At 48.7% G+C, this 26,338-nt stretch overlaps 1 long non-coding RNA gene across 1 annotated transcript; it reads right to left on the bottom strand.

Annotated features, from left to right (window-relative positions):
* Nucleotides 1-12,526: 12,526 nt before the first annotated feature.
* Nucleotides 12,527-25,394, bottom strand: LOC129052336 (uncharacterized). The gene is made up of 4 exons (XR_008517342.1): nucleotides 24,986-25,394; nucleotides 23,117-23,189; nucleotides 12,842-12,992; nucleotides 12,527-12,672 (listed from the first exon to the last, which is right to left on the bottom strand). It is a non-coding gene; the product is annotated as an uncharacterized LOC129052336 (long non-coding RNA).
* Nucleotides 25,395-26,338: the final 944 nt, after the last annotated feature.

The following is a 26,338-nucleotide window of genomic DNA, read 5'->3' as shown; positions in this document are numbered from 1 at the left end:
CTCGAGGGGGCAGCAAGACGAGCCCCGGGCCCGCACTGTGTGTGTCAGGGTGCGTGTCATGCACGGAGCCTGGCAATGTCCACTCCTGCCTAAGCCGGGCTCCTGTTAGGGGTGCCTGCATGTCTGGCTGTGTTCAGGAGCCAAGGAGGCGGCCCCTCACTTCCCACTGCCTATCAGGGCTCTGCAGTCCAGGTCTGGCAGTGGCGTCCCCGTGGCCCGGGTCTGGCAGTGGCCTTCCTGTGGTCCGGGTCTGGCAGCGGCCTCCCCGTGGTCTGGGTCTGGCAGCGGCCTCCCTGTGGTCTGGGTCTGTCAGTGGCCTCCCCATGGTCTGGGTCTGGCAGCAGCCTCCCCACCCCATGCCCACACACGGTGTCTTGAAGGCCTCTCGGACCCTGACTTCCGGCCCTGTGTGCACAAACGCTTCACGCCCCATTTCCAGCAGCTCTCAGCTCCTTTGGTGTGGGGGTGTGCTGGTGCCTGGCCACTCCCGTCGTGAATGGGGACACACCTGCCGCATCCCTTCCATCCTGGTGACTGGACCTGCTCTGGCCAACAGTGGCCAGCAGAGACATGCACCCCAGCTCTGTCTGCTGGCCTGAGGACACGGCCCTCCCGCCTCCTTCCTGAGAATGGCTCCTGTCTCCAGGACGAGGCCTCGGGCCTTACGGGCAGGGCCAGCCTCCCGCTTCCACCTCTGTGTGCTCAGCCTCTGCCAGACATGGGCTACACCTGGGGTACAGGGTCCAAGCTCCAGGATCCCCGAGATTCTCAGTGGGAAGAGGGACCCAAGCTGGCGGAGAAGGGCACAGGCTCTGTCGTGTGGCACCAGGCCCCGCAGAGCCCCTGTAGGGAGGAGGAGCTCCTCAGAGCCGAGCTGTCCCAGCCTCAGCGCGTCCTTCCCCGGTGGACCTGGCTGTATCCGGCGAGCCCCACTCAGCCCTTTGCAGGCAGACTTGGCAGGCACCCTGGGCCTGGTCCCACTCTCACCAAATAGCATTTTGATGAGTTAAGCGTGAGAGAATTAAAAACAACCCGATTAAATTTCCTTTATAAATACACGTGGGTTTGGAAATCAAGGGGAAAAGCGGCTTTGGGCTCATAAAACGCTGCGTACGCTTTCCCTGCAAGTGTGAGGGAAGGTGGCTGGCAGGTCCTCGGCACGAGACTCCCTGCTGAACCGAGCTGAGCCAGCCCAGGCCATGACCCATGCAGGCTCTCACCCTGCTCCCAGCCCCAGTTCCCAGCTTAGATAGTGCAGACGCAGGTCCACGCAGGTGCACACCCTGCCCTTGCCCTCTAACCCGAGCACCACCAGTACGATGCCAGTGCCTGCAGCGCCGACCTGCCTACAATTATCTCATCCCCATGACCGTCTGCCATGTCAGCCGTGCTGTGACTGCCCCCACCACGCAGGCAGCGGGAGTTGCCCAGGCGGCTGAGTTAGTGGCAGGGCTGCCCTCCTCACCAGGCACACGGCCTCTGTCGCCCTTCCTGCTATCAAAGTTGTCGCTCAGGCACTTGGGAGCAGCCTGGCCTGCAGCGGGGGAGCCCAGGTCCTAAGCCCATTGCCCGTGGGTCTGAGCTCAAAGGGAGGGAAGGGGGGCAGCTGGGCTCATGTGGTGGGGAAGGGGTCCAGGCAGTGGAACGATTGAGGTCATTGGAAATGCAAACAGAATCATTAACAGCTTCCAAAAATAACCCAGCAATAGTGAGATTCCCAGGAGGCTCTGCCAAGCAGCGGAGCTTCGACTAGGGGGGGTACCTCTAAGGGAGCCGGTGGCCAGCAGGTCCGGGGCTGGCCGGGTGGCGGCAGCTGGGGGTGGGGCCGGGGGGGGGGTGCTCCAGCGGGTGCTCCTCAGGCCACTTGGGCTTTGCCTGCAAAATGGGCCAACAGGAGGTCTGGTAACAGGGGGTCTGGTGCCGGATGAGGCTCCACTATTCGCCCACTCAAGCCCTGTCTTAAAAACTCACTTTTAATGCTCCTGTTTATTGGCCATGAGCCCTCACAGGTCAGGCAGTGAGCGTCTGGGATCTTCTTTAATAGCTTTATTGGGGGACTGTTGGCTTACAAGAAATGGCACCGTTTAAAGCATGCAGTGTGATGAATTTTGGCAGGTATGAGCCTGCGAAACGCTCCCCACAATCAAGTTCGTGAGCATAGCCATTGCCCCCCAGAAGTCCCCCCTGCCCCCCACAATTAAGGTTGTGAGCATCTCCATTGCCCCCCAGAAGTTTCCTTCTATCCCCCATAATCAAGGTCATGAGCATCTCCATTGCCCCTGGACGTCTCCCCCTGCCCGTCTGCCAGCTCTCCCTCTTGCTGTCCCCCTTCCCCAGGCGACCATTGACCTCTGCCTGTTGCTGCAGATTCTTCATTTGCGTTTCCTAGAATCTCACAGGAGGGGAATCACAGGCCTGCACTCTTTTGTCTTCTTTCTCTCGGGGTCGTCTTTCGGAGGCTGGTCCTATTGCAGCATCTGTCTGTAGTTGAGGCCCTCGGATAGGATATTCCTCGTAGTATGAGCTGCTGCTCAAGAATTCTTCCTGCTTTTGTGTATTCATTCAAACACGTCTTCATTTCACATTGGCGCTTGGAGTGGGTTTTTGCTGGGTGTGGAATTGTGAACTCACAGGTTTTGGTGTGTGGGGTTTGTTCCCTTTCAGGACTTTAAAGCGGCCACTCTACCACCTCTTTGCTTGGGCCATTTCTAGCCAGAAGCCATCACCATTCCTCTGTGGCAGCACCTGTTCCTTCTCTGGCTACTGTGAAGATGTCCCGGGCCTTGCCTTCGGGCAGCTTTCTCATGAACATATCCTCTTTACTCAGGTTAAACCATTGACCCCCACGGCCTCTCTTTCAGGTTAAAAAAATAAACTGAGGCCTGGGAAGTGAGCTGCCTTTTCCAGGGTCACTGGGCATCGGAATCTGAGCCACATCCGCCTGACTCCAGAGCCTGTGCCCACAGCTGCTCTGTCGCCCGGGTGGGCTGTGGCAGGCCAGCCGGTGTGTGGGGGTCCTGGGTGGGGACACAGGCTCTAAGGACCCAGGCCCACCCCTGGGGTGCTCAGACGTGCGGCTCTGTGAGCACAGAGGAGGCTGTGTCCCAAGGGCTGCAGGGAGGGAGCTGCCAGGGCCTCCAGATCCATCACACTGTGGGGCAGCAAGTCCCCTGGGGCTGTTTCTACAGCCCTGTCTACAGATGGAGGCCTGGGGGACCCTCAGCCCCCATGTGGCAAGTGCTGTGCAGACGCATTTCAGTTTTCACAGTGACATTTCTTCCCTCCAGTGTCCTTTCCTCTCACCATCGGGGTGGAACCCTGGCCTGATCAGGTTGATTTAGACCAAAGTCTCTGCTGTGGCCTCGCTGGGGCAAGTGGCCTGAGGGACAGGCCACAGCTGTAAGGGTGAGCAGAGCGCCTGGGCCACCCCCGGCATTGCCGGGGGGGTCAGGCGTGACCAGCTCCGTCCTCTTGCCCAGGGGCAGAGGCTGCATGCTCACCTGCACGTGTACCTCTGGGGCCGACGCAGGTGCCGTGAGACCTGGCAGGTGCGGAGCGAGAAGCAGACCCTGACGAGAGGGACACCAGCGCCTGGGTGCCGTGGGAGGCACCTGGGACTCCAGCTTCCTCATCAGGAGCTTCAGGAGGGTCAACCAGCCTGGGGCGCACGCAGGGTCCTGCCCCAGAGGGGTGGCCTGGGGCGCCGGAGAGTGGGCCCTGCAGAAGAGAGCGCCAGGCCACGCGGGCCTGCTGGGCCAGTTTCTTCCCAGACTTTCTGGTCGTGAGCCCCGGATGGGGCCATGGGGACTAGGGGAAGGCATTCTATGCCCCGGTGAGGGGCAGCCCCAAGGAGGGGCGGCTCAGCCCCACCGGAGGCCGGAGTCCCGGCCCTCACGTGGCCTCTTCTCGCTGACATGTCACTGCCTCTGCCAGGGCCAGGGCCGGGGCCGGGGCCGGGGAAAGTTCACCCTCCTGCCAACCACAACTGGCAGCTCTGGTGAGAGTGCAGAGAAGGCTTTTTTGGAGCTGAATTTACTTGATATTTCCCTGCTCCGCTGGGCCGCTTCCAGGGCTGCAGTCCACGAGGCTGCAAGTGAAGAGGCGTCTTTGTTTCTTTAATTTTGCCCGTTGGAAAACTCCGGTATTAATATTTATGAGAAATGACCTAATATCCACGCCGCCTGCCGCGTGTTTGCTTAACATATTTAATGTGATTTGGGGGCTGCGTGTACTTTTTTAACTGCCTCGGTGAGGGGGGCCTGACCTATCTCCTCCCCATCCCCCTGCATGGTAAAAAGGCAATGTTCTCTTTGAGGTCTCGAAATTTCATTTTTTCAGTAGCTTTGGAAAGGCCTTGCGGCCCCCGCCTGGCCCAGGCCCTGGAGGGGCAGCCTCACTCCGCACAGTCGCCCAGGGCAGGAGGCTAGGGGTCTGTAGACCTGTGCCATCCAGTGCCTGAGTCGGCACTTGAGGAGGACTGGAAGTGGCTTTCTTCAGGAAAGGGAGGAAAAACATTTGAATGGTTTCTGAAAATAGCTCCTTGGGTAGTTATAAGACAGCAATTTAAATAAGTGCTTTCTGCCTGTTTCTCTTGAACATAAAGGTAATTGTTTTTGCCCCAAAATAGACGGCCAGTTTCACTGTAACTTGATTTTTCTCCACCATCCCTTTGTGCACTGTATTAGCTAATGCGGGCCACAGGTGAGCCCCACAAGGCAGCCGGGACCTGGCACCTGGCCTGGGCCATTCGACCTGACCCCAGCCAGGCTATTCGCTGCATAGAAAGAGCCGGGCCTTTGCAGCCAGAGAAACGCCAGCTCGAAATCCAGCTCTGCTGATTAGAAGCTGTGTGACTTTGGACTCATTATTTCACCTCTCTGAGCCCAGTTTCCTCAAGGGCAATGTGAGAACAGGAGCATTCACACTTTCTGGCTCATAGAGTCGTGTAAGGCTCAGGAAACGCAGCCGGTCTGTCCTTGACCTTTCTGCAAGACAGCGGGTCCAGCCTCCTGTGCAGTGGCTCAGAACCCCCCCTCCCCAGGGCATTCCCAGGGCTCCATGGTGGGTCCTGGATGCTCCCTGGGCAGCCAGGAACATGAGGCATCTCGTCCCTCCTGGCACACGCAGATGCTGACTCCTAGGCCCAGTCAGCCAGTCCCCTCGGAGAGCCAGAGGCCATGAAGTCAAGGGGCTCTGGTCAGTGAAGGGCCTTGCTTGCCCAGCCATCACCATGCACCAGAACTACAAATGACCTGTGCCTCTGTGCCATCTCTCAGGCTCTGGAGCACATAGGCTCTCAGCAGCAAGGTGTCCAGGGCACTCTAGCCCAGAGACCTGTGCGCCCAGAGCTCACATACCGAGAAACTAAAAGGGGCCACAGAGAACAACCTCTCCCATACCAGAGCTTCTCCTCCTGGGGCTGAGACAGGCCCTGCGCTTCACCTGCTGGAGGTAGGGGAGGAGGATATCAAAGCACTGCCATCCTGCGGGGGGTCCAGTGGCCAAGGGTGGGAGATCTGTGTGATCTCTGAAACCCACCACAGACAGAGGCTCTGAGTCCTGTTCCAGGTGACCAGGCAGGACCACTGGCCAGTCACTTTCTGGGTCCAGCCATCAAGTTAATCACTCATGTTGTTCCTGCAACCACCCTTCCGGGGTGGCATGGTTTCCCTTTTTACAGCCTGCAACACTGAGGCTTCAAGGCATTCAGCAGCTGGAGCCCCCAGGCAGCAGGTAGAGCCGGGCCAAGAAGCTCCTTGGGTCTGCCGCATGCCTGATCTGGCCTCTCAGATGCATCTGCTTGTGATCCAGCCTCGGATGAGAAAATGACAGAAAACAAAGCTGCCATTCCTCCCATGTCCACAGCATCAGCCAGGCAGCCTGGGTCCCAACCTCCTCCAGACCCACCAGTGTGGACCCATCACCCATAGATGCCTTGGACAGCATCCCCCAGCCCTTTCCACCTCTGTCTTCTTCTCTGTGGAGAAGGGCCTGTGGCAGCAGGCCACCCAGGGAGCCGGGCAGGGGCAGGGAGTGAGGGCTGAGGGTTGAAGTGGGGTTGAGGGAGACCCTGGAAAGGACCCCGACCCTGTGAGTTATTGCAGTGCCCTGGCAGCGGGCCCCGGTGTGCTCATCCGAAAATGAGGCTCTGCCAGGATCTTCCCCCAATGCTGCCCGGTGGAATGAAGATGCGGCCCCCCACCCTGAGTGCTGGTGAGAGACACAGCCAGCTGCCGCCTTAGCCCGGCCCCTCAGCCTCCGGGGAGAGGACACCAGCACGCGTGATCAATCAGTCCCAACACTTCCCAACATGCTTCTCGAGTTACACGCTGCGGGGATGATGTCATAGTGGCCGCCAGCCGGAGCTAGGGAAGAAAGAGGCCCCTCTGTTTCAAACTCATGGGCCAGGACAGGCCAGCTTCTCGGGCATTGGAATTTCTCTCCCCGCCTTGGCTTCAGAAATGAGAGGAGTGCTGAAACCTTTGAGGTTTTTTTCTTCAGATTTTGAAAGCTATATATGTTTACTCTACAGAGGAAGAAATAGAAAATATTCCAAATCTCACTTCATTATATTTTCTTCTGTTTCCATCATGTACCTCTACTTACCTACTCACCAGCTCATTGATCCATTGATCCTTCATTCTTTCCATCCATCTATCCATCAATCCATCCATGCATCCATCCATTCATCCATCGTCCATCCATCCATCCATCCATCCATCCTCCATCATCCATCCATTCATTCACCCATCCATCCACCATCCATCAATCCATCCACCCATCCATCCATCCATCATCCATCCATCATCCATCCATCCACCATCCATCCATTCACCATCCATCTACCATCCATCCATCCATCCATCCATCCATCCTCCATCCTCCATCCATTCATTCACCCATTTATCCATCATCCATCAATCCATCCATCCATCCATCTATCCATCATCCATCCATCCATCATCCACTTATCTATTCTTTCTTCCTTCCTTCCATCCATTCATCCATCATCCATCAATCATGCATTCATCTATCTTTTTCATCCTTGCTTCCTTCCATCTATTCACCCATCATCCATCAATCATTCGTTCATCTATCTTTTCTTCCATCCATCCATCCGTCATCCACTTATCTATTTTTCCTTCCATTTGTCCTTCCTTTCTTCTTTTCTTTCATCCATCCATCATCCACTTATCTTTCCTTCCTTCCTTCCTTTCCTCTTTCCATGTATTCACCCATCATCCGTCAATCATTCATTCATCTATCTTTCCTTCCTTCCTTCCTTTCATCCATTCATCCATCTATCCATCCATCCAGCCACCTCTCACATCAAACTATATGGAATGGCTGATACTCAATGTATGAAATATTGATCATCTGTTCTCATCCTTTTTTATTTTTTAAAAATCTACATGTGGCTTTTGCAACTTGCTGCTGCCCCTTAATGACATTACTATTACAATTTGAGAATCTTTTGTTGTGAAGAATCTTCAGGAAACACCCGTCTGGCAGCACGGTGGGTGTGGAGGGCCTCAGCTGGTCAGGTCAGCGGTATGCAAGGCTGCCCCCTCGGGGCACAGGGCACAGTAGAGCAGCAAGGAGACTTGAGTGAGTGCCATGTTCACCTTGATTCACAGCAACAGGTCAGGCAATTTTATAATGAATGGCAAGACACCTTCAGAGCAGCCTGGGCCCCCAGAGGCTGATGGCAGGGATCTCCCACCTTGCCACTCCCTGCCGTGCAGTCCTGGGCCAACATCTGAACCTCTCAGGGTCTCCACTTGCTCTGCTGTGAAATGGGACTGCAGGTGGCAGCTGTTTCCGGGTGAGAAGGATGGCCCTGGACCAGACCAGGCTGGGGCCAGCTCAGCATGGGCTTAGGGAGAGCTCTTCCCATCCTTGTTCTTCTTCCCGACCCAGAAGGGTCGGAACCATGGCTAGACGGGAAAGGAAGGCAGAGCCAGGGGCTCCCCCCATTCCCAGGGGTGACCCGCCAAGCCAGGGAGGCAGAGAAGCTTTGTCTATAAACGAAATATTCAGCATGGCCTGTTACACGGGCCGGGCATTTTCTGCAAATCTGGTGGCACAGAACAGAGATGCAGAAAGGTGCCAGGCCACACATGGATGGCTGGAAAAACAATCCCCAGAACCCAACCATGTTTAGCTCTCTGAGTGGATCCAGAGAAGGTGCAGGTGGCCTCCCTCCATCCATTGGCAGATACACTGGGAGGGCACTGGGAGGTGGTGGGTGCCGCTTTTGGATGACGCCCATGAGGCTGAGGCTCCCTTGTCAGGAGACGGTATGTTCTGGTTCCAAAGGACGAAATCCTTTCCTCCAACAAAAAAAGCCGTGAGTGGACCCCGACTAACCAGGCCCTTGAATATGCCAGGGCCTGTGCCTAGATGTGGCATTAAAGCAGAAAAAAGGCAGGTCACAAAATAATGCCTTCCTAACAGGGATGGTGTGGCACCTTCAGTTTTGTAGGTGTGTATGTGAGTGTGTGTAAGTGTGTAGGAGTGTGTGGCTGTGTGTATGCATGTGTGAGGGTGCACGAGGGTGTGAGTGTGAGCCTGAGACTGTGTGCCGCTGCAGGGAGGAGAGGGTCCCTGCCTGGCCTCCTTCCATCACAGCATCCTTGGCCTTGCATCTCAGCATCACTCCATGGCCCTTCCCTGCTCAACAGAGCTCTGCAGTGGCCTCTCAAGAGGGATGCGCCTGGTCTTTGCCTGCTGCGGAGCTGGGGCTGCACATGCGGGGCCGCCCTGGCTCCACGTGGCCCAGGTTGGCTGCCCCCACTGACTGCAGCCATAAAGCCTGTGCCCTGGTGGTCAGTCCCCGCCCCCACCGCCAGCCCACCTCCACTTCTAATTGGGCCGCAAAGCCGTTTAATGGTGTCTGCCACGTCTGCAGGGCTGCTCGGGGCAGAACAATGCGCTATTCATGTCCCACACAGCACACTAGTGATCCGGCTAATATCTTTAAGCTAAAAAACAAGGCTTAATTGGAACAGATGCTGCAAATTCCAGTGCAAAAGGCCAGCTCCCATGCGACCTAAACCAGGTATGTGCCAGGACTTCGCGTTTAATAGCAGCTTTTATTTTTTTATTGGCATGTACGAAACTCACTAATACTCTGCACAGCAGACTGGTGACGGGTCTCTCAGAAAACTTCCGTGGGTGCAAGGCCTGTGGAGCCCTGTGGCTGTTGTTTGGGCTACAATAAAAAGGTGCCCAGCCATTTGGCAAGCTGTTTCCTCGTGGACGCTGGTCTCTCCTCTCCCCTGGGTCAAGGCTCTTGTGGCCTTTCCAGGACTGCCACCAGGCTGTTAGAACTCAGCACTGAACACTCCCAGTGAATCAATCAGGCCTGTTCAGCAGCTGCCAGTCTTTGTGGCCATGGCCTCCCCTGGCCAGGCAGCCTCTGTCCTCCGGACACTGCCCAGCCTTTTCCCTGCTGCTGCGCCACCGCCCTGACCACACATTCCTGCATTTTGCTCTAAGGCTACAGCTTTTTGGCAGTGTACTCCTATTTTGAATATATTTGCCGAGTCTTCCAATCTAGAAGAAAACTCCTTGAAGTCAGGGGCTGGCTGTGTTATACACATAGATTACATTGCTGAGCAGAACGGGGATTTTTTTCCTTGTCTTCCACTTTTTTGGAGAAACAGCCAGAGCTAGGGAGACCCAGAAGCAGCCTTGCCCAATCCAAAACCCTTTTCCATTCAGCCACCTGAAGCTGTTGCTGCTGGAACTGTTGTATCCAGGCCTGGAAGCTGCTCCTGGTATCTCAGGACATTGTTTCTGTCACAAAAGTTAAAATAGGTACAGCTTCCTGGCTAGTGAGGACTCCCATTTGCTGGAAGTACTGAGCCCCCAAGGAAGCTGTTGCTGGGATTTATCTGAAAAAATGCCTCAGAAGGGGACCTTGGCTTCAGGTAGAGTCCAAGGCTGCAATATCTGCAATCTATCCATCCATCCATCCATTAATCCATCCACCCATCCATCTATCCTCCATCCATCCTTCAACCTCTCCATCATCCATCATCCATCCAACCATCCATCCATGCCTCCATCCATCCACCCACCCATCCATCCATCATCCATCCATCCACCCATTCATCCATCCATCCATCCATGCTTCCATCCATCCATCCACCCAGCCATCCTCCATCCATCCATTCATCATCCCACTCATCCATCCACCCATCCATCCTCCATCCATCCATTCATCATCCCACTCATCCACCCACCCATTCTCCATCATCCATCCATCCATCATCCACTCATTTATCCATCCATTCTCCATCCTCCATCTATTCATCCTCCATCCATCCATCATCCATCAATCCACCATCCAGTTATCCATCCATCCTCCACTCATCCATCCTCCACCCATCTATACTCCATCATCCATCCATCCATCCATCTATCCACCCATCCATCGTCCACCATCCACCTGTCATCCATCTATCCATCCATCTATCCATCCATCCTCCATCCATTCATCCATCCTCCATCTTCCATCCATTTGTCCATCCATCATCCACTCATCCACCCGTCCAATAAATACCTGGCCCTGATAAATGCCAGCCAGTTCGTGGACTCTCTTCCTCCCCCACCTCATGTACACTGCACATGCTCCTGTGGCTGCTGGAGGGGCTCTGGAGGAGGCTGGGGGCCTGGCAGGTAGTGGAAGCTGGAAGGGCAGGGACATCCATGAGCAAATTTAGCCCATGCAGAGGCAGGGTGAAGGATGGGTTGTCTGTCTGTGCCTCTGCCTCACACCTGGAGGGCTTCCCTCCCACAAAAAGGCTCTCCCTGCTCAACTCGAATCCCTCTAAGAAACCCCTCCTTGAGCACAGGGTCTTAAAAACCTTTGGATGATTAGCGAGCAGAGAAAGGGGAGCTTAACACTGGGGAAGTGAGAGTCAGGGGCCATTAACTGGGGCCGGCCCACCCTCCATGTCTTCCTCTGGGTGACCCGGTGTGCCCCCTGCCCTCTGCCAGTGCCCAGGCCAAAATGTGGGTGGGATGGGGGTGGCCCTCCCATGACCCCTATCTGTGGTCCCGGCTGCTGGACCTGGGCCAGCATTCCAAGATCCTCAAGGTTCTCTGCCAGGCCTCTCCTTGGTGGCAGCAGCAAAGAAGATGCCCAGGATCCCGGCGGGCATAGCCAGTGTCAGCCAGGAGCAGAGCCCAGGCAGCCTGGCCCTCGGTTCAGCTGAATGAGATCCCAAGCTCTCAGCTCTTCAGGCTATCAACTCTCCACTGTGGGTGGCAGACGGCAGAGTCAGTAGCTAGCAGGGGCCACGCGCTCTGCATGCCTGGCTGTGTGGGGTCCTCCAGGCAGTGGCAAGTGAGAGGGACTGGGGAATTTTCAGAAAGCCAGGGGACCAGAACTCAGGTCTGTGCCTCTCAGGACTTGAGAAGCCCCTTAGGAAGATGTACGCACGCCTCCGTCCATGCACGCCCCCGTCCATGTGGGAGAAATGTGAGCGACACCATCAGGGCTGTGGCTCTGGCCTGAGGGCGAAGCAGATGCATGAGGCTGGACGGGGTGGCTGCCCCACGAGATGTGGGACTTGATCAGGGCCAGGGAGGCAAGCAGGGACGGAGACAGACCCTGCGGAGCATCTGAAGGTCACTTGAGTTTCTGTTTCTGTGGCTTTCTTGGAGGTGCTTTTTAGGAGCATGGAATCTTTTGATCATTGAGAAGTGTGAGAATAGCAGGTGGAACACCCCTGACACTCAGCTGTGTGGCCTGTTGGGTTCACAGCAATGGATGCCACATTGCCCTGTCCTGTTCCCTCCTGGAGCCCTCACATGTGGTGTTTATCACCCTCACACCAGGCTCTTACTCTTCCCTTCAGTAACTCACAGGCGGGCCTGGTGGTCTTCCAGTGCGTGTTGAGAAGTGGCCGCATTGCTCTGCGTCTCCGTGGCCCACAGTCAGGCCATCAGCACCTGGTGGGTGTGGGTGAAACTCTCATTGTGTCCACTGAGGCCTGAGCAATAGGTTGTCACTCCTGCTTCAATTAGCATCTCCCTAGTGACCGGTGACAAGTGTTTCTGCCCAGGTGCCCAGGCGTTTGCCTTTCTGTCATTGTAAAATGGCCCTTTACCTGTACCTATTTTTCCATTGGATTGTCTTGTCATTTCTATTTTTTCTTGTTGCGGTTTATTTTTATTTTATTTTTTGAGACAGGATCTCACTCTATCACCCAGGCTGGAGTGCAGTGGTATGATATTGGCTCACTGCAGCCTCGACCTCCTGGGCTCAAGCGATTGCTGGGACTACAGGTGCACCCCACCATACCAGGCTAATTTTTGTATTTTTTGTACAGCCAGGGTCTCACCATGTTGGCCCAGGCTCGTCTTGAACTCCTGGGCTCAAGTAATTCTCCTGTCTCAGCCTCCCAAAGCACTGGGATTACAGGTGTAAGTTGCCGCACCTGGCTTACTGTGGTTTATTTTTTAATGAACAATTTCATTTTTTGTTTTTATATTTTTTATTTGTTTGTTTTTTGAGACAGAGACTCCTTCTGTTGCCCAAGTTGGAGTGCCGTGGTGTGATCTCGGCTCACTGCAAGCTCTGCCACCTGGGTCCAAGTGATTCTCATGCCTCAGCCTCCTGAGTAGCTGGGATTAGAAGCATGTGCCACTGTGCCCAACCTAATGAACATTTCATTAAAAGACAACACACATACAGAGAAAATGCAAAAGTCAGTGTGCAATTGGTTGAATCTTCACTAAGTGGACATACCCATGTACTCAGCAACCAGGTCCAGAAACGGCAGCCTGGGCCCCAGATGTCCCAGGGGCTCCTCCCACCACTCCTCACCTTTCACTCCAAAGGCAGGAGCTGTCGTGACTTGAGCCAGCGTGGATTCCCCCTGCCGCCTGCACTTTATTGAAGTAGAATCATGCAGGGGCTGTCTTTCAGGTCCGACCTCTTTTGTGCAAGTCACGTCTTTGTGAGGTGCACTGCGTCACTGCAGGGAGAAATCATGCTTGTTCCTCTGCAGTATCCCCTCATTTCAATGTCTATGTATTTATCCATTCTAATATGGATGGACTTTCAACAAGTTTCCAGTTTTAGACTATTTTGCTTAAAAGTCTTACTGACATTCTTGTAAATGCCTTTTGATATGCACTTGTGCCATTTCTTGAGTTTAAGCCTGGGATGGAATTCCTGGGCCGGGGGACACATGTCCTGGTCTCGGGGGACTTGCAGACAGACTCTCAAAGCATCTGCTCCCACGGACGCCCTCACGCGGTGTGAGGACCTCCTGTGGCTCCGCGTTCTTCCCAGCACTGGGCTTGCCAGTCCTTCGAATTTAGCCAAGGTGCAGGTCTGTGGCAGTGGCTTAGTGTGCTCATAATGTGCATTTTCCTGATGGCTGAGGCTGGGAATTCTTAAATGTTTATTGGCCATTTGGTGCTCCTTTTCCATAAACAGCCTGTTTGAGACTTTTGCCCAGGCTCATAGGAGGTTGCTTGTGGTTTTCTCATTGGTCGGTGTGGGCCCCGCCTGTGTTGCAGAAGCAAGCCCCTTGTCAGCGACCTGCTGCAAGTGTCCCATCCTTGGCTGCAGCCTGCCTTTCACTCTCATAATAGTAAAGGGTGAAATGCCTTCATTTTCATAGTTCAATTGATTCATCTTTATCTTGTAGTTAGTGTTTTAGGTATTTGGTTTAAAATCTTGTCCAAGATCAGAATCTTGTGATTAAGAGCTGCGTAAGGTCACGGATACGTTCCATGATATCCTCTCGGGGTGTTTTTCCTTTCACGTTTAGCTACAATCCACTGGGAATATTTTGTTTGCATGTTGTGAGGTGTACAGTTTTTCATTTTTCCTGTACAACTGTCTAATTGACTCAGTACCATTTATTAAAAATGCCATCCGTTTCCTCAAAGACCTACAGACAGAAATACCATTTGATACAACAATCCCATGATTGGGTATATACCTGAAGGAAGAGAAATCATCCTATTACAAAGACCCATGCAGACATATGTTCACTGCAGCACTATTCAAAATAGCAAAGACATGGAATCAACCTAAATGCCCATCAATGATAGACTGGATAAAGAAAATGTGGTACATAAACACCATGGAATATTATGCAGCCATAAAAAGAATGAGATCATGTCCTTTGCAGGGACATGGAAGGAGCTGGAGGCCATTATCCTTAGCAAACTAATGCAGGAACAGAAAACCAAATACTGCATGTTTTCACTTATAAGTGGGAACTAAATGATGAGAACACATGGACACACAGAGGGGAACAACACACACTGGGGCCCATGGGAGGGTGGAGGGTAGGAGGGAGAGGATTAGGAAAAATTGCTGACGGGTACTAGGCTTAATACCTGGGCAATGAAATAATCTGTACAACAAACCCACATGATGCATGTTTACCTGTGTAATAAACCTGCACATCCTGCACATGTACCTCTGAACTTCAAATAAAAGTTTGAAAAAAATGCCATCCTTTCCCCACCATTTGGAACCTCCACCTGTGCAGAATCGATTTGCCATGTTTGTCAGAACCCATGTAAATGTCCATCTGTTTCTGGACTCAGTCCTGCTCCATGAGTCTGTAAAGATGGCAATCGAATCAGAATGGAGCTTGTCAGTAATAAACAGAGAGAGAAGGCGGCTTTGATTTCTATGCTGCGTAACAAAGCAGTGAAAGCCTCATGGCTCAGAACACCGCACGTTTATCATCTCACCATTTCTGTGCAACAGGAGTCACAGTACAGCTTGGCTGTGTTCTTGGCTCAGGATCTCACAAGGCTGTGATTAAGGTGTCAGCCGGATCATGTTCCTTTCTGAATTTCAGTGTCTTCTTTCAAGCTCTTGAGGTTTTTGGCAGAAGTCAGTTCCTTGTGATAGTAGAACTAAGATCCTCATTTTCTTGCTGGCTGTCAGCCAGTGTCTATTCTCAGCTCTTAGAATCTTCTCTGATGCCCTTGCCATGTGGCCTCTCCATCTTCAAAGCCAGCAGCAAAGACCATCCCTGCTGTTTATTCTCTCTCATGCTTTACATCTCTTCTGCCAAAAGAACTCTGACCCTTTCTGAGTGCTCAACTGATTAGGTGAGGCCCACCCAGGGTAATCTCCCTCATGACAGATTTGCCACCTTAACTGCCTCTGCAAACCCCATCCTGTTCCTCTCCCCATTGCTGTGTATTGGGTGTGTTGGGAGTGGATGGCTTGTCTTCTGCTGGTCAAGCCAGTGCAATAACAACATGGAAATTCATCCTCTCATAGCAATACAATCCCTGGTTGTGAGCTCAGCACATGACTGCCCAGAATAAGCCCCACAACCCAGCCTGCCTTCCAGCTAGTTGTCACCATGGTGGCAATTTGACTAATTGGAGTGGGAGTGCTACGTATAATTTCTTGACTGTGTTCTTACAGGTGTTCTGACCTTTCTTGTCACTTCTGTCCTGTGTATTGACATACGATTGTAGTGTTTAATCATCTTGGAGCAGACAGTTGAGGGTCATACCCTAGAGTGCTGAGAACAAAATTGGAGTCTAACTCCTCAGATGACCTCCTAAAATGGGACCATCATACCAGTGTTGGATTGGTTGGCATCTCCATGTCAGGTGAGGGAGAAGGAAAACTTATGTGTTTAAACCACTGTATATTTGACATTTGTCCCTCTCAAATGCCTTCAAACCGAAGCCTAATTAATACTCATGGCAGCCAACTTGAATTTGACTCTCTAATGTTAAACCATCCTTGCATTCCTCTGATAAATCCAATTTGGTCATGATATTTTGTTTTTTAATTTATATTTGCAGGTTTCACATTGCTGGATTCAGTTTTTGGGTATGTTATTTATTACTTTTAAGAAATTAATGTTTATAAGTGAATTTACCTAAATTTCTCCTTCTTATGTTGTCTTTTTCTGATCCTGAATATCAAAGCAATTTTAGCATCATTAAGTTGTTTGATGGGGACATTTCCTTCTTTATATTCTCTGAAGCCATTTTTTAGAATTGAGACTATATAGAATATTTTGGAGACTACTCTTCAAAATTCTCTGATTCTAATGGGGTATTTTATGGGTATATTTCAAATTATCCTTAATGGTCAAATAAAAAAGTGATATTTATATCACAGATATTTATATTTCTCTTTTAGTCAGTTTTTAAAAAAATTACAAACTTCATTTGAATTTCATAATTTTTCCCCAATGTACTGTTTTTTTTTTTTCCAGGATACAATCTAGAACCTACATTGTATTTAGTTGTCATGTCCTCTTGGTCTCCTCCAATCTGTGACAGTTCTTCAGTCTTTCCTTGTTCACAGACATTGGCACTTTTGAAGAACATAGGTCAGGTATTTTGAAGAATGTTCATAAACCTGAATTTGTTTTGTTTTCTAATAAAATCAAAGTTGTGGATTTAGGGGAAAAGTCCTCAGTGCATCATATTGGGGGCATGTGATGTCACATCATACTGGTAATGTTAAACGTGAGCCCTTGGTTAAGGTGACGTCTGCCAGGTTTTTCTACTGTAGAGTTACTATTTTCCATTTGTAATTAATAAATATCTGAGAGAAAATGCTTTGAGACTACACAAATATCCTGTTCCTTCTTAAACGTTTACCCACTAGTATTAGTATTCATCAGTGGACCTTGCCCATAACAATTATTACTGTGGTTTTCTATTGGTGATTTTAAAAATTTGTACTAATCCATTTTACATTTCTGAATTGAAATGTTTCCCTAAGGAAGAGTTTTCAATTCTCTCATATTTACTTATTTATTCATGATTTTTTATGGACCTGTGGATATTTTTCTCTTCTGGATTTTAGTCCATTACTATTATTTTTATTTTATTACTCAAATTGTCCCAGCTTTGGCTAGTGAAAGTTGAAAGTGAAAGAAGAAAGTTTTCAATCTTTTTGAAGCTGTTATAAATGGAATTGTTTTCTTAATTTCATTTTCAGATGGTTCATTGCTAAAGTATAGAAATATAATTACTTTTTGTATATTGATCTTGTATCCCAAAACCTTGATGAATTTGTTTATTAGTTCTAATAGTTTTTTTTAATCCATAGGATTTTCTACATACAAGGTTATGTAATCTGTGAATAGGTATGGTTTTGCTTCTTCTCCAATCTGGATGCCTTTTATTTCTTTTTCTTGCCTAGTTACCCTGGCTAGAACCTCAAGTCCAATGTTGGAAAGTTACGAGAACAGACATACTTGTCTTGCTCCTGATCTTAAGAAGAAAGTTTTCAATGTTTCATCACTAAGTATATTAACTGTGGGTATTTCATAGATGTCCTTTATCAGGTTGAGGGAGTTTCTATTCTTAGTTTGTTGAGTGTTATCACTAAATGGTGTTGGATTTTGTCAAAATGCTTTTTCTGTATCTATTAAGGTGATCATGATACTTTTGTCCTTTATTCTACCAATATAATATATTAGATTAATTTATTTTTATATGCAGAGCAAGTCTGATATTCTTAGAATAAATCTCACTTGTCATTGTATATAAGCTTTTTATATGTTGTTGAATTTGAATTGCTAGTATTTGTTGAGGATTTTTGCATTGATATTCATAAGGGATTTTGGTCTGTCATTTTCTTGGGATGTCTTTGCCTAGTTTTGGTATCAGGATAATACTGACTTCATAGAATGAGTTTTATTTTTGTCTCTGTCTTTGTCTTTGACAGCTTGACTATGAAGTGTTTAATGTGCATCCCCTTTGAGTCTATCCTACTTAAACATCATGGAGCTTCCTGAATGTGTAAATTAATGATTTCAACAAATTTGGCCAGAACTTCCAACACTGCGTTGAATAGGAGTGGTGAGAGAGGGCATCCCTGTCTTGTGCCAGTTTTCAAAGGGAATGCTTCCAGTTTTTGCCCATTCAGTATGATATTGGCTGTGGGTTTGTCATAGATAGCTCTTATTATTTTGAGATACGTCCCATCAATACCTAATTTATTGAGAGTTTTTAGCATGAAGGGTTGTTGAATTTTGTCAAAGGCCTTTTCTGCATCTATTGAGATAATCATGTGGTTTTTGTCTTTGGTTCTGTTTATATGCTGGATTACATTTATTGATTTGCATATATTGAACCAGCCTTGCATCCCAGGGATGAAGCCCACTTGATCATGGTGGATAAGCTTTTTGATGTGCTGCTGGATTTGGTTTGCCAGTATTTTATTGAGGATTTTTGCATCAATGTTCATCAAGGATATTGGTCTAAAATTCTCTTTTTTGGTTGTGTCTCTGCCCGGCTTTGGTATCAGGATGATGCTGGCCTCATAAAATGAGTTAGGGAGGATTCCCTCTTTTTCTATTGATTGGAATAGTTTCAGAAGGAATGGTACCAGTTCCTCCTTGTACCTCTGGTAGAATTCAGCTGTGAATCCATCTGGTCCTGGACTGTTTTTGGTTGGTACGCTATTGATAATTGCCACAATTTCAGCTCCTGTTATTGGTCTATTCAGAGATTCAACTTCTTCCTGGTTTAGTTTTGGGAGAGTGTATGTGTCGAGGAATTTATCCATTTCTTCTATATTTTCTAGTTCATTTGCGTAGAGGTGTTTGTAGTATTCTCTGACGGTAGTTTGTATTTCTGTGGGATCAGTGGTGATATCCCCTTTATCATTTTTTATTGCATCTATTTGATTCTTCTCTCTTTTTTTTCTTTATTAGTCTTGCTAGCGGTCTATCAATTTTGTTGATCCTTTCAAAAAACCAGTTCCTGGATTCATCAATTTTTTGAAGGGTTTTTTGTGTCTCTATTTCCTTCAGTTCTGCTCTGATTTTAGTTATTTCTTGCCTTCTGCTAGCTTTCGAATGTGTTTGCTCTTGCTTTTCTAGTTCTTTTAATTGTGATGTTAGGGTGTCAATTTTGGATCTTTCCTGCTTTCTCTTGTGGGCATTTAGTGCTATAAACTTCCCTCTACACACTGCTTTGAATGCATCCCAGAGATTCTGGTATGTTGTGTCTTGGTTCTTGTTGGTTTCAAAGAACATCTTTATTTCTGCCTTCATTTCGTTATGTACCCAGTAGTCATTCAGGAGTAGGTTGTTCAGTTTCCATGTAGTTGAGCGGTTTTGAGTGAGATTCTTAATCCTGAGTTCTAGCTTGATTGCACTGTGATCTGAGAGATAGTTTGTTATAATTTCTGTTCTTTTACATTTGCTGAGGAGAGCTTTACTTCCAAGTATGTGGTCAATTTTGGAATAGGTGTGATGTGGTGCTGAAAAAAATGTATATTCTGTTGATTTGGGGTGGAGAGTTCTGTAGATGTTTATTAGGTCTGCTTGGTGCAGAGCTGAGTTCAATTCCTGGGTATCCTTGTTGACTTTCTGTCTCGTTGATCTGTCTAATGTTGACAGTGGGATGTTAAAGTCTCCCATTATTAATGTGTGGGAGTCTAAGTCTCTTTGTAGGTCACTCAGGACTTGCTTTATGAATCTGGGTGCTCCTGTATTGGGTGCATATATATTTAGGATAGTTAGCTCTTCTTGTTGAATTGATCCCTTTACCATTATGTAATGGCCTTCTTTGTCTCTTTTGATCTTTGTTGGTTTAAAGTCTGTTTTATCAGAGACTAGGATTGCAACCCCTGCCTTTTTTTGCTTTCCATTTGCTTGGTAGATCTTCCTCCATCCTTTTATTTTGAGCCTATATGTGTCTCTGCACGTGAGATGGGTTTCCTGAATACAGCACCCTGATGGGTCTTGACTCTTTATCCAATTTGCCAGTCTGTGTCTTTTAATTGGAGCATTTAGTCCATTTACATTTAAAGTTAATATTGTTATGTGTGAATTTGATCCTGTCATTATGATGCTAGCTGGTTATTTTGCTCATTAGTTGATGCAGTCTCTTCCTAGTCTCGATGGTCTTTACATTTTGGCACGATTTTGCAGCGGCTGGTACTGGTTGTTCAATTGGCCAGGGCAATTAGGCAGGAGAAGGAAATAATGGGTATTCAATTAGGAAAAGAGGAAGTCAAATTGTCCCTGTTTGCAGACGACATGATTGTATATCTAGAAAACCCCATTGTCTCAGCCCAAAATCTCCTTAAGCTGATAAGCAACTTCAGCAAAGTCTCAGGATACAAAATCAATGTACAAAAATCACAAGCATTCTTATACACCAACAACAGACAAACAGAGAGCCAAATCATGAGTGAGCTCCCATTCACAATTGCTTCAAAGAGAATAAAATACCTAGGAATCCAACTTACAAGGGACGTGAAGGACCTCTTCAAGGAGAACTACAAACCACTGCTCAAGGGAATAAAAGAGGATACAAACAAATGGAAGAACATTCCATGCTCATGAGTAGGAAGAATCAATATTGTGAAAATGGCCATACTGCCCAAGGTAATTTACAGATTCAATGCCATCCCCATCAAGCTACCAATGACTTTCTTCACAGAACTGGAAAAACTACTTTAAAGTTCATATGGAACCAAAAAAGAGCCTGCATCACCAAGTCAATCCTAAGCCAACAGAACAAAGCTGGAGGCATCATGCTACCTGACTTCAAACTATACTACAAGGCTACAGTAACCGAAACAGCATGGTACTGGTACCAAAACAGAGATATAGATCAATGGAACAGAACAGAGCCCTCAGAAATAACGCCGCATATCTACAACTATCTAATCTTTGACAAACCTGAGAAAAACAAGCAATGGGGAAAGGATTCCCTATTTAATAAATGGTGCTGGGAAAACTGGCTAGCCATATGTAGAAAGCTGAAACTGGATCCCTTCGTTACACCTTATACAAAAATCAATTCAAGATGGATTAAAGACTTAAACGTTTGACCTAAAACCATAAAAACCCTAGAAGAAAACCTAGGCATTACCATTCAGGACATAAGTATGGGCAAGGACTTCATGTCTAAAACACCAAAAGCAATGGCAACAAAAGCCAAAATTGACAAATGGGATCTAATTAAACTAAAGAGCTTCTGCACAGCAAAAGAAACTACCATCAGAGTGAACAGGCAACCTACAAAATGGGAGAAAATTTTCGCAACCTACTCATCTGACAAAGGGCTAATATCCAGAATCTACAATGAACTCAAACAAATTTACAAGAAAAAAACAAACAACCCCATCAAAAAGTGGGCGAAGGACATGAACAGACACTTCTCAAAAGAAGACATTTATGCAGCCAAAAAACACATGAAAAAATGCTCACCATCACTGGCCATCAGAGAAATGCAAATCAAAACCACAATGAGATACCATCTCACACCAGTTAGAATGACAATCATTAAAAAGTCAGGAAACAACAAGTGCTGGAGAGGATGTGGAGAAATAGGAACACTTTTACACTGTTGGTGGGACTGTAAACTAGTTCAATCATTGTGGAAGTCAGTGTGGCGATTCCTCAGGGATCTAGAACTAGAAATACCATTTGACCCAGCCATCCCATTACTGGGTATATACCCAAATGACTATAAATCATGCTGCTATAAAGACACATGCACACGTATGTTTATTGCAGCACTATTCACAAAAGCAAAGACTTGGAACCAACCCAAATGTCCAACAATGATAGACTGGATTAAGAAAATGTGGCACATATACACCATGGAATACTATGCAGCCATAAAAAATGATGAGTTCATGTCCTTTGTAGGGACATGGATGAAATTGGAAATCGTCATTCTCAGTAAACTATCGCAAGGACAAAAAACCAAACACCGCATGTTCTCACTCATAGATGGGAATTGAACAATGAGAATAAATGGACACAGGAAGGGGAACATCACACTCTGGGGACTGTTGTGGGGTGGGGGGAGGGGGGAGGGATAGCATTAGGAGATATACCTAATGCTAAATGACGAGTTAATGGGTGCAGCACACCAGCATGGCACATGTATACATATGTAACTAATCTGCACATTGCACACATGTACCCTAAAACCTAAAGTATAATAATAATAAATAAATAAATAAATAAATAAATAAATAAATATATAAAAAAAGAGAAAAAAACAAATTTGGGAAGTTTGGGGTCATTAGTTCTTCAAATTTCTTTCTTGTCCTTTCTTTCTGTCCTTTCATTCTAAGACTTCCATTGTACATATGTTGCTATACTTGATAGTGTCCCCACAGATCTTGGAGGCACTATTCACTTTTCTTTCTGTTCTTCAGACTGGATTATCTCAGTTTATTCAGCTTCAAGTTCATCAATTCTTCTACCAGCTCAAATCTGCTGTTGAGCTCATCTAGTGGATATCTCATTCCAGTTATTGTACTTTTCCACTCCAGAATTCCTATTTGATTTTAAAAAATAATTTCTATTGCTTTATTTATATTCTGTACTTGGTGACACATCATTCTTATACTTTGCATTAGTCCTTTAGACATGGTTTGCTTCAGTTCTTTGAACATATTTATAACAGTTGATTTAAAGTTTTTGTCTAATAAGTCTAACACCTGGGCTTCCTCATGGGACAATTTTTATTGACTGATTTTGTATCCAGTGTATACATTACAGTGTATACTACAGTGTATACAAAGAACAGGCTACACTGTCCTGGTTCTTTGCATGTTTCATAATTTTTTGTTGAAAAGTAGACATTTTAAATAATTTAATGTAGCAACTCTGGAAATCAGATTCTTCTCCCCACAGAGTTCCGTTTTTGCTATTTGTTTTGCTGAAGTAAGCTATAAAGTCTCTGTTCTTTTCATGTATAGCCACTGAAATTTGTTTTGCTTTGTGGTCAGTTAATGGCTGGGGAGAGATTTCCTTAAATACCTTGGAGCAATAAGTCTCTCTGATTTTGTGGAGGAGGACTTCAGTTCTCTAGCATCAGGCTGTAGCTCTGCCTTAGCTTTCAGTTCCTACTTGTGCAGAGTCTCAAGGTTAGGTAGAGGTGACAGACTAGGGCACCTCAGGTCTTCCCTGGACATGTGCACAGCATGACACATGCATGTGGTCCTCTGTGAATATTTTGGAATTTCCCCCCCAGTAGTTGTTAGGCTGCCATTTGTCACAGCTATCATGATCGGCAGATTGTTGATTTTCAAGGCCACTACACAGCTGGGGAGAGAGAGATGAAATAGGTCAAGTTGAAACGTCACACAGCTCTCTATTCTTACCTAGATTTGATCCTTTTTCTTAAACAAATGCTCTTCAAATTGTTGGAGGCTGTATTAGTCTGTTCTCACATTGCTGTAAAAAAAAAATCGGAGAATGAATAATTTATAAAGAAATGAGGTTTGACTGGTTCATGGTTCTGCAAGCTGTACAGGAAGTGTGGCAGCATCAGCCTGGCTTCTGGGGAGGCCTCAGGAAACTTACACACTTGGTGGAAGGCAAAGCGAGCAGTGAGCACTTCACACAGCTGGGGCAGGAGGAGGAGCAGGGAAGTGTCACACACTTTTAAACAACCAGATCTCGCGAGAACTCACGCACTATGCAGTACCTGGTGGAGGGACAATGCTAAACCTTTCACAAGAACTTACCTCCCACAAGGCCCCACCTCCAACACTGAGGATTACAGTTCAACATGAGATTTGGTGGGGACACAGATCCAAACCACTGCCTCGAGTCTCCGTCCATCCTTACCCCAGGGCCACTTCTCTCCACTCAAGATGGATGCTCAGGTGCATGGCCCAGAGCTCCGCCCAGCAAGAGGATGTTCCCGGACCCTGGTGAACTTCTAGGGCATCTAAGAAGTTAATTTTTACCATTTTATTTGCCAGGATTCTCCTTGCTTTTATGGAGGGGTGGAACATGGGGGTCCTTATTCCGCTACTCTGGAAATGCTTCCCTTCAGGAGAGACTTGCAAAAAGGTCAGTCGGATCAAGACAGACGCGCTTCTTTGTAATATTCCTGTGCTGGTGGGTAGGTTTGCTATACCCATTCCTTTCACTCAGGCTGTAGCAGGGACCATGGCTCTGTGCAAAAGCTTCCATTCTGATCCTTGCCTCTTGGGGATCTAAGAGCTTCATCCCCTGTCCTGGGAGCCCATCGCAAGCTCCCTGATATCAAGAGCGGCATCTGGGAACCACCCCCAGGCAACTCCAGCATTAGGTCACCACAATTACTATTTTGGGTCATGTTATTCATTTTTGGGCCTCTTGAAATTTCCATGACTCTTTCGCAAGCTCAGCTTTCCATTTAAAGCATGCATATCCTATTTTACCTGGCATTGCTAAGCTATTTTTTAAAAAAACAGGAGTGACCTCAGGTTATCTTGATCAGAATTCTCCCTGGAAAAAGTTGCTGTCTGTATATTTTAAAACTCACAGAAACACGCACATACACAAGTGGCCAAGTGCAACACGCAGAAACAGGAATGTCAGCTATGCTGGGGGTGGTGGGTGGGGGCGCCTCGCATGAAGACAGGTAAGAGGGTCTGGCCTGGGCTCGGGGGTCTTCAGGTCCACTTCATCCACCTGCAACCCTCACTGGAGGTGTTTAGTGACAGAAGAGTGAGGTGTTTGGGCTGCCGCCAGCAGGACTTAGGGAGCCTCCTGTTGCCCAGAGCCTCTGCCCTTCCACACCCAGCCTGCCGTTCTTAGGCAGTGGTCTGGAACCCCTGGGACTATCAGGGCTTTGGGTGACACTTGCAGAGGTGCCCCCTCCAGCACTTGGGGAAAGTGGAAGATCCACATGCCCAAGGTCCAGGACAGCAGGTGCCAGGAGGAGTGCGAGGAGGAGGGGACGTACTGGGAGAGGATGGAGGAAGTTGGTGGTCCCAGAAGCAGATCAGTTTGTAAGAGAACTTTCTGGGCTAGGAATGCGGGTGGGGCTGAAGGGAGAGTGGCCAAGGGCTCTCGTGTGAGAGGAAGACGTGCATCTATCCAGTGGGGTTCAAATTTCCCAGGTGGACCAAGGACAGACAGAGGGGACAGTCCTTCCAAGGGCAGTGGTTTTCTTAGAAAACGTGTCCGGGGCTTTCTCAGCCATCAGGATGCACCCACATCCCCTCCCAGCCTTCGAGCCCCACATCTAGATGTACCTGCGCGGCCACAGGGTCTGCTTTCCCTTCTTTCCCTGCTTCCCAAACACTGAGTGATTCCATCGGCTGTAGACTTGGCAGCAGCAGGGCTGGGACTGAGCTCCCGGAGTTGGGGTGGGGGCCCCTTTTATACCGAAATCTAGTTGTTAGAAAGGTTGGTGAGAGCGTGGAGCATGGAACACCTCTCCCTCCTCTGCATCACTGTAGCACTCTCCCCGGCACTTCCCCCACGTGCAGGTCCTAAGAGCTTCATGGTGCCGTGTCACTTCAACCTTCCAGCCGCCTGGGCTTCCTTCTCATCATTCTCTCTCCTTTATTAAAAAAAAAACCAAAAAAACAAAAAGAAACTCAGAGAGGCTGAGGGAGCCAGCTGCTTGTGGCTGCAGAGCCGCTAAGGTGAAGACCTGGGGTTTGAACCCGGAATCTTTCTCCCTCGAGAGTCCGTGTTCTTAACCATCATAGTTTATCCCGACCATTCTATTTTGAAGGGGGAGCTCCAGGCATCCAGCGAGCCAGCAGCAAGGACCTGCAGGGGATCTTCCTGAGTCAGGCTCCCTGGACATGGGAATCTGGGTGTGTGTCATTTCTCCGGGAAGGGCTCATCAGGAAAAGCCTCTGAGGGCCGTGGTGAAGCAGGGTAGGGGAGGGTCAAGACCGATCGCCCGGTCTCAGAGCGTCTCTGGAACATGAACTGCACTGCAGAGAAAAAAATCGATCCGTCTGTGCCTGGACAGGCAATCACTGGCCAGGGGCCTCTCCAGGGGGTTCACCACATCCTGGGCAAGATGGCTCAGGTTGGTAGAAAGCCGTTCTCCCATGACAGGGGATGCAAGCCATTTGCACCTTTCACTCCAGCAGCCTAGAGGTGGAGTCACTGAGCCTGTGAAGGGGATCTTGAGGGGCCCCAATGGCACCTGTGACAATCTGCCCCTGGCCAGCCCACAGTCACCTGCTGCTCACAGATCAGTGAGTTCACCGCAGCCGCGCAAGGCACAGGCTCTCCACGGTCCTGCAGCCTCAGTTCCTGGGAAGCTCACAAGCAGGGGGCTGGCGTGTGAACTCCGGTCCCGCTGAGGTCTCCAGGCCGTTACTGACCCTCACCCACCCCTTGACCTGCTGGGCGCTCTGGGCTGCCTCCGCCTGGTCCAGCAGGCCTGGCTGGCGAGGGATCCGCCAGGAGTCTGAGCCCCGGCTGCCATGCTGTAACAAGGCAGTGGTTAGTGGACTTGCTGGGCACTGGGGCAGCAAGAGGTGTCCCGTGGGTCACATGGATGCCAGGCATGTCCCCACCCTGTCCTAGAGCAGCAGCTCTGGCCCCACCCCCCACCCTTCAGGATCAGGGCCAGTGACCCC

This window comes from Pongo abelii, chromosome 1 (assembly GCF_028885655.2).
Source record: "Pongo abelii isolate AG06213 chromosome 1, NHGRI_mPonAbe1-v2.0_pri, whole genome shotgun sequence".
NCBI classification, from domain to species: Eukaryota; Metazoa; Chordata; class Mammalia; order Primates; family Hominidae; genus Pongo; species Pongo abelii.
The sequence above is the reverse complement of the archived record's forward strand: the minus strand, read 5'-3'. Positions and strand labels throughout refer to the sequence as shown.